This window comes from Camelus bactrianus, chromosome 29 (genome assembly GCF_048773025.1).
Source record: "Camelus bactrianus isolate YW-2024 breed Bactrian camel chromosome 29, ASM4877302v1, whole genome shotgun sequence".
Taxonomy (NCBI): Eukaryota; Metazoa; Chordata; class Mammalia; order Artiodactyla; family Camelidae; genus Camelus; species Camelus bactrianus.
The window spans coordinates 12558108-12565589 of NC_133567.1; the positions used below are offsets into that span (position 1 = coordinate 12558108).

General features: G+C 44.5%; 3 pseudogenes; all 3 read right to left on the reverse strand.

Annotated features, from left to right (window-relative positions):
- Positions 1–4139: 4139 nt before the first annotated feature.
- On the reverse strand, positions 4140–4523 carry LOC141575507 (ubiquitin carboxyl-terminal hydrolase 22 pseudogene; annotated as a pseudogene).
- Positions 4524–4586: 63 nt separating this feature from the next.
- On the reverse strand, positions 4587–5079 carry LOC141575506 (ubiquitin carboxyl-terminal hydrolase 22 pseudogene; annotated as a pseudogene).
- Positions 5079–5718, reverse strand: LOC105081512 (ubiquitin carboxyl-terminal hydrolase 22 pseudogene; annotated as a pseudogene).
- Positions 5719–7482: the final 1764 nt, after the last annotated feature.

The following is a 7482-nucleotide window of genomic DNA, read 5'->3' on the forward strand; positions in this document are numbered from 1 at the left end:
GATTAAGATTAAATGAAGTCACAAGAGTGTTGCAGAAAAGTGTGTTACAGCTCAGTTGTGACAGTAACCTGGATCCGGGCAAGAGAACAAGCGACACTCAGAGGGTTGGAAAACTCAGGTTTATTATACCAGTGGGCCCAGAGGAGTTAACACTCCAAGCTCTGGACCCCAGACTGTAGGTTTACACAGGCTTTTATAGGCTGCCAGTTTACACTTTGCAACATCATATGCAAATAGGGTATAACAAGAGTTGACTAATTAGGAACAAGCTTTGTAGAAATGGACAAATCAGGAGTTCGCTCAGGGAACCAACAGAATTTTAGGGGTAAGTTCCACTTTCCTAGAAGTAAGCCATTTCCGAGGCAAAAACTGAGATAAAGCCACTGGGCCAGGGAACAACATGGTGCTGGCATGAGAGTAGTGGCCCTGCCTGGGGGTCCTGCTGGTCTTTTTTATGGGGCTTCACACCTCAAGAGTGGGGCCCTGATCTCATAGGACTAGTGTCATAAGAAGAGATACCAGAGAACTTGCTGTCCCTCTCAACACACACACCAAGGAAAGACCGTGTGAAGTCATGGCGCGGGGGCAGCCCTCCACAAGCCAGGAAGAGAGCCCTCCCTGAGAACCGACACTGCTGTATCTTGATGACAGACTCCTCACCTCCAGAACTGTGAGGAAATAAATGTCTGTTGCTTAAGCATCCAGTCTGTGGTATTTTGTTACAGAAGTCTGAGTGGACTAACACTCCAAGTAATCAAAGCTAGCATTGCTAAAAGCAAAACAACTTGCAATATGAAATACATAGCATGACCCCTGAAGGGATTCATGCCAAAGCTGTTTACCCTGAATCTAAATAGGCCATTCAATCTAACTGCCAGTTTATAAAAATACACATCAATGTTCTGGAAGGTAACAGTAGGCTCAAATTACTACTTAAAAAATACTAAGGGGTGGTAATTTGGCTTCTGGTTAAGATGGGATAGCAAAGCTCAGATTTGTCCTGCTTCCTGAAAAAAACAAGCAATGGACAAAATATGTAAAATGAGAGCTTTCATTGCCTGGACATCATTTAAGTTTTTTTTTTAAATGTCCTGATATGCTTGCCTTTTAAAAAGCATCAGCCATTTAGAGGAACACACAATGCCTCTGGGATTAAATTTATCAGCTGTAAAAATGATGCTGACTCAGCATGGATTTATAGGAGCTGATTACATTTTCTCTTCTCAACTCCCACATCTCTAATCTGGGAGCTGACCTGATTTACAGTAGAAACACTTTAGAAGGCAATGGAAAACAAAGGCAAGAGGAAGAAAGCAAAGGGGAAAATCACTGTAAACCCACGTTACTGATAAAAATACAGCGGTAGCCATAAAGTGATTTGGGAACACAAAGTGCCTGAAAGTATTATATGCATTTAATCAAAGTCAACCTCATAAACAATAAATGATATCCCCAAATATTTCACTAGCTTAAGGGATTTTTAATGAGAGAAAACATCCTAGTTTTCTCTAGGATGATTAAACCTATGAATAAACCATATGCTAAACCACAAAAAAAAATTTTTCACTTTTATCAGCCTCCTCTTGAGTTCCTCTTAACTGTTATCAGAGTTTAGAATGATATGAGTCATCCTAGAAAAGGATAAAAGCCCCAACCCACTCACCATACATTTGAGCCTGAAGGCTTTTGGCAGAAGATTCCCAGAAAACTGTTCAGCTGACCCAGAGATTAATCCATTTATAAATGCATCCAGTCATCACTGAGTATGCTGGGGTTTTATTCTTTTAATGAATACTGGTCTAATGCAAATCTGTATGTAGTTAAAAATAAAGGACCCCACTGAATCCTACTCAGGACTTTTTATTTTGCTCCTCAGCACAGGACTGCTATGGGTATGTCATTGTTATTTCCAGAATGATAGATCCCTAGACAATAATTCAAACATACTAATGATGATAGCAGGAGAACTCCACACACTTTGCTCCAACCCCACTCATTAGGACTCTTAAGGATGGAGGAAAAAAGAAAGAAAGAAAGATACAGTCTACATACACAATTGACAGTGGTCAAACATGCAGTTCTAAGCAAGACAGTTTTTTTTTTTTTTTAAAGCCAGTTTGGATTGCAATTCCACAAAGCTGGAAAAGCCATCAGGAGCCATCAAAAATATAAGATCTCAGACTTTGAATTGTATCCAGTTTATATTCCCAGTGTTTAGCAAGGTGCCTGCCACATGGCAGGAGGCTGAACAAATAAATAAATGAGTTAATGTTCTAGACTGTGCTATTGACACCCTAAGGTGCACACTCTTCTTCTGCCATAGTAATGAAATACCAAATTTTCAGCTGGGTGCAGGAATGCCCAGAATCAAGACAACTTTTCCCAAGCTCCGTGGCACCTAAATGTGACTGCATAATTAAGTTCTGACCAATGAGATGCAAGCAGAAGTGGAAAACTCCATTTTCTTTCCTGCTTCCTCTTTTCTACTGACTGGAACACAAGCATAAATCCTAGAGCTCCAACAAGCATGCTGTATGCCAAGAGGTGACCCTGGGAATGAAAATAACCCAGCATGGAGCCACAAGACAGAATCTGGGTCTCTGGTCTATGGAATTTCAAAACATTCTAAGACTGATGACCTTTGAAATTCCTGAATGTGAAATAAACTCGTATTTTCCTTAAGTGACTTTGAGAGGGTTTCCTTTATTTGCAGCTGAACCTAATCCTAAATACAGTTGACCCTGAAGAACATGGGTTTAAAGTGCCTGGGTCCACTTATACACAGATTTTTTTCAGTTAATATATTAGAATGTTTTTTGGAGATTTGCAAGAACTTGAAAAAACTTGCAGACAAACTGGGTAGCCTAAAATACTGAACAAATTAAGAAAAAGTTAATTATGTCATGAATGTATAAAATATATATAGATATACATGTATTGCACAAAATATGTGTTAATCGACTGTTTATGCTATAGGTAAGGCTTCCGTCAACAGTAGGCTATTAGTACTTAAGTTTTGGGAGTAGTTGAAAATTACACATGGATTTTCATCTGCGGGGGGAGGGGGGACTGTTTCTCCTAACACTTCGTTGATCAAGGGTCAGCTGTATTTACTTAATTATTTCCTATTGTGTGTTTAGCTAGTTTTTCACTTTTAGCCTCTACACATAGTACTGCAGCCATGTTCCATAGCAGGAGCCAATAAAATTTTCTGAAACAAAAAGTTCACTGGTATCCAAAGACATAAGGGAGAGGGAGACTTGATCTGGTCAGGGGAGGGACATGAGAGCTAGAACGCCACTGGTTAGGCTGGATATCCTCACCTCTGATGCCCACCTTCCAGCTCCCTAGCAGGGCTTCACCAATGCACGACGCTCCCTGGAACACAGTTTGAAACCTACTGACCAAGATTTAGGGGGCGTGGTCACATTTTTAATATTAAAGTGGAGGAAAACCCCAGAGACATAGAGTACTTGAGAGCATCTAAGCAGGTACCACTTAAGTTACACATATAGGCATTCTCTTTAATGTATTTTTTCCACCAAAAAAAGTCATTGTTTTTATGTATTGCTCTGAAATATCTTTCCAAATTAATACATATTAATCTCACATTCTTTTTAACAGCTGGTGCAATATTTCACAGTTTGATACAATATTATGTAAATGTACCACAACAAACTTGACCGTTTCCATGTTGATCACCATAAGTAGTTTCAATGTTTTCATTATGTTGAATAATGCTACACACACACACACACATTCCCATATCTAGACCGGACACCTAAAACCGCTCTCTCCACTTGACACATCGAAACCAACAATTAGTTCTCTATAGACTTACTGAGCTTAGACTTTCAATGTAAACCATTCTTTTGAGCTTTGATTCTTTGCTTTCCATTATGGTCAAAGAAAGGGATAAAAGTTACATAAGACAAATCAAAGCTTTGCCCTCGCAGTCCATAGGCAAATCCCATTTATGAAATAATCATTCCTTTTCTTACTGTTCATTTCCCATTTTTTTCTTACATGTAATTGGCACTCTCGAGAGCCGGCACTCTTGGGGTGCTCCTGGTGGGTGGCGGTATCCGGAGGCTGGGGAGGTCAGGGTTGTTCTGCGGGCCTTGCCAACGCGCCGCCGGCTACTCGTACTCCAGGAACTGCTTGTGGTAGAACAGCAAGTATCCCTCGCTGTCCAGCACGTCGGTGATGCCAGCCTTGGTGATGATGGCGTCGTCACACTTGAACCACTGGTCCTTGTGCTGACGGATGAAGCTGGTATAGTGGCCGCTTTCCAGGGTCCCCTGGTGGTTGACCACCACAAACAAGGAGTACTTGTCGTTACTGAAACCGTCTGTAGGCGGCTGGTGCTGTCCATTCATCCGGCTCTCTTTGCTGGAGGCCATGAAGGGGGTCATGTCCAGCTCCAGGGGGAAGGACACGTAGGTGGTGATCTTCCGCCGGAGTTTGGCCGAGTGCTCCAAGCGCTTGAGGTGGAAGCAGGCCACGATGGGCAGCTTCTTCATGGTGAGCTGCTTGGTGGACTCCTGGTAACTGTGGCAGCCGCTGCACTTGATCTTGGCGCTGCTTCATAAGTGCTCTGGCCTGGTAAACCTCAGCAGGCAATCCGTGAGGGTCGTGGTCCCCGCCACGTGGCTCTCCCCGTTCACCACGCTGCCCTCGCTCCGAGGGCTCAGTGGCCAGAAAGGGGTGGAGGAGCCGGGCAGGTCCAGGCTGATGTCCCAGAAGGGGTCGATAGTGGTGGAGACGCCATGGCACACCTGGCAGGTGACGTCCGACTGCAGCCCGCCCGTGAAGATCTGGTCTATGATGCAGCTGCAGTGGTTGGGGTTGTCAGCCTTCTTCCCACTGTCATCACCTTTGCAGTGCCAGTGCAGGACGTCCAGGGCCGCGATGAGGAACTCGTGCGCATCCTGCTGCTCGTACCCCGCCAGGTGGCGGGCGTGAGTCCACACCAGGTGCAGCAGCTTGTATGGGATGTGGGGGGCCCGAAGCCCGGAGTAAAACTCCTGAAAGAGAGATGACATCTCGCAGACCAGGCAGGAGCCGGGGCTCTGCATCTCTCAGCGGTGCCGGTCTGACAGGAAGAAGTCCCGCAGCAGTGGAGTGTGCATGAGCGCCTGCACGATGCAGTTCATGAAGCACGTGTTCCCCAGGTTGATGAGCCCGCGGAGACCCATGGTGCAGTTGGAGGTGATCTTCCGCTGCTTGGGGTTGTGTTTCAGCAGCTCCAGCTCCCGCTTGGTCGGCTCCCAGGTGGAAAACTTCTCCCCAACACCTTGCATTTTCCAAGCTTTCCGCTGCTTCTCTTTAGCGATGATTTCTATGTCCTTGTAGATGTAGTCCTGACAGAGAAAGCAGTAGATGCCTCCATACACCAGCTCTATGGCCAGGTTGTGTCTCTTCACCTTGGCGTGCTCATGGATGTGCTTCTTCGTGAAGCAGCCAAAGAAGACGCAGTGCAGGCAGGAGTGCAGCCTGTTCAGGTGGACGCCACACACGTGACAGACGCAAGACTTCGCCTTCGGCTTGCCGGCCTCCGCCGAGCCGCTCCACACGAAGCACTGGTAGATGGCGCGCAGGTTCTGCTTCCAGTTGTCCACCTTGAAGCTGCCCAGGTGCGCGCAGCCCGGGGGCGTCACCACCAGCTCCGACTCCATGGCCTCGCCGTCCGGCTCGGGCCGGGGCGCCGGCGGGGACAAGGACGACGCCAGCGCGGCGCGAGGCTGGACGGGCCAAGGACAAAGCGGAGCCGCGCGACGGGAGTGGCGGGCGCCGCCCGGGCTGCGCTCGCGGGTCGCCGAGGCCTTTTTTTTTTTTTTTTTTTAGAATAAAACGCAGTTTTATTATGACAAGGAAAGACTACAAGCCATTAAGGGGGGAGAAAAGTCAACAGGTAAACAGAGAAGTCTATTCCTGAGCCACCTTCTGCTTCACTAGTATTTATTTCTACTGAGGCACTAGTCCAAGTTATAATTAAATATTCAGTAAGGCTAGTCTTCTTTCAGTGACTTTTTTTCTAGAACATTTACTCTTTGCTATTTTTCTTAATTTATTCTTTAAACTGAATGATATAATCTTTTTGTCAAAATTTTTTTAATTGATGTCAAATTTTTTTTAATTGTAAATTGGATTACATTAAATCTGTTATTTAAATTTAAGAGACCCATCATTTTACAGTTCACATTTGGCATAGAAAAGTAAATACAAAGTACTCAATTAAAAATGACAAGCAACAGGGAAACAGCAACATGAGTATAGAATCAGCAGGGAGAAAGCAGACAACACAAATAGACTCACAAAGACTACAAATGCTGGATTTACAGACAAGCAGTTTTTTTTAACTATGCTTACTATGTTTACCAGCTTTTTCAAAGTGACAAACCACCTAAAACTCAATGACTTAAAACAACAAACATTTACTATTGCTCATGATTCTGTGACTTAGGTGGGAGGATTTTCTGATCTGGGAGGACTCAGCTGGGACTGGACGGTCCAGGACAGCCTTTCTCACATATGTGGGCCTCAGATGGGATGGCTGGGGTGGCTGGGATGGTTGAAATTGGTGGAGTCTCCCTCCACGTGGTCCTTCATCTCCAAGGAGGCTGGCCGAGGTTTGTCTACATAGTGGCAAAGCGTTCCCAGCAGCAGCAGAAGACAAGCCCTAAAGCACTGGCACTTTTCAAGCCTTTTCTTAGGTCAAGTTTGCTACTTTCCCATTAGCCAAGGTGAGTCACATAGCCAAGCCCAGAGACAGCAGGGACAGCAATACCTACAAGTGTGGTAATCACAGTGGCCACTTTGCAAACAATCTCCCTCACTGTGTTTAAAGAAATGAAAGAAAATCTTGAAATGTGAGAGAAAATAGGAGACTAGAGAAGAGATCTAGCAGAGTGTACCACTCTAAGATCCAGGCAAGAGGGCAAACAGGGTCCTGCTCTTGGCCACACACTTTGGAGCCCTAAATACCACACATAAAACCAAATATATTAAAGAACACAGGAGCATCACTGTCACTCAGGATCTTGCACTTTTCATTTTTATAACTAACACCCTTCAGACCCCAGAAAAAGCATCTCCATATCACTTTCTTTTTGTCATCAACAGTCAGCTGCATCTGAGAGCTCTGAAGCCTTTTGTGTTCTTCCCAGCCACCATCAGAGACAAACACTACTTCAGAATAAGGGGTGGGTTTAAGGGACAGAAATGTGCTAGGGTAAGAATAAAGAAAACTTGTTGCACCCTTCCTCTCAAATAACATAAATGCAACAAGTCCATGTGAAATGTAGTGTAGTGTCCCAGAAATACCAAGAGTCCATTCATTTTCCTTAGAAGTAAGCCTGCTAATAGACTGAAAGCAAGTAAAACAAAACAAAGGAAAAACTGAACTTTTAGAAGTAGAAGCCATAATAAGTGTTTAAAACTTGCTGGATATGTTTAAAAGCAAATTAAGAGACAATTAAT